The sequence below is a fragment of the Arachis duranensis genome, chromosome 3 (assembly GCF_000817695.3).
Source record: "Arachis duranensis cultivar V14167 chromosome 3, aradu.V14167.gnm2.J7QH, whole genome shotgun sequence".
Taxonomy (NCBI): Eukaryota; Viridiplantae; Streptophyta; class Magnoliopsida; order Fabales; family Fabaceae; genus Arachis; species Arachis duranensis.
Window position 1 is genome coordinate 62,721,530 of NC_029774.3, and position 1,265 is coordinate 62,722,794.

A 1,265-nucleotide genomic window follows, 5' to 3' on the forward strand; every position below is an offset into this window, starting at 1 on the left:
TGCAGAATTGGATCACAGCCTCATCAGGATTTTGGACCATAAGCCTAAAGCAAAAGGGAATCAAGGAAAGGCCTCAAAGCCCAAGGAACACAACAGAAGCTCAATTTAGAAATTGTATAAATAGGATAGAATTTAAGTTAGGGAGGACTTTTGATCATTTTTCTAGTTTTCATACTTTTTTTGTAATTGAATTCAGAGCTATGACTCGCTAAACCCCTTTCATTGGGTTAGGGAGCTTTATTGTAATTCAATGAATCAATAATATTTTTTATCTTCTTCTTCAATCTTTTCTCTTGAATTTTGTTAGAAAGCTTCTCGATCTAATTCTATTGGTTAGTTGTCTTGGGAAAGAAACTATCCATAATTGGAATCCTTCGGAACCTTGGGAAAGGAATGGAGGATTCATGCTAGAGAAGCTTTCTCACAGTGAATTGGATTGGGGTTTGGATGGATATTGTGACATGTAATCCTACCAAATTGTGGTTCATGAAACTGTGTGGTATAATCAGTGATCGAGCGTCATCTCTTCTTATGAACATTTAAACCAAGGGATTGGGAATTTGTTTGTTTTTAGAGAGAATTGGTGAGCCAAGGGATTGGGATCCAATCATATAAGATTGCCAAGCAAAATTCAATGAATGCATTGGTTGAGGAAGGGATAAAAATGTTTTGGTTCGGAGATCTCAATATCTCCTGAAACCCAATGAATTCCCCATTTCTGATCTACCACTTTCTCTTTACATTCTGCAATTAATTCATGCAAGCACCCCCATCCCCTTTAATTTCAGCACTTTAACTTCTCGCTCTTTAATTCATGCAATTTAAGATTCTGCAATTCTCATCTAAATCTTGATTCCGCTTAACTAGAACACACTTCTAATCAGAATTGCTCATTCAACCAATCCTTGTGGGATTCGACCTCACTCTATTGTGAGTTTTTACTTGACGATAACCGGTGCACTTGCCGGAAGGAATTTTTGCCGATCGTGCAATTTCCTAAAATCGTAGCATCAAGTTTTGTGGCGCCGTTGCCGGGGATTGGTTTTCGATTGACAATTCTCAAATTGGAAGTTAACTAGATTGAGCATTTTTCTTGTTTTGTTAATTCAGTTCAAGTTACTTGTTGATTTTAATTCCTGCACTCTGTTATTTGCTTTTTCTTTCTTTATGCCTTTCCTTTCAAGCAACTAACTCACTAACCCACTAATTATTTGAATTAATTCCTCAACTGCTCTAACCATACTCTTCCATTAACCAAGAGTATT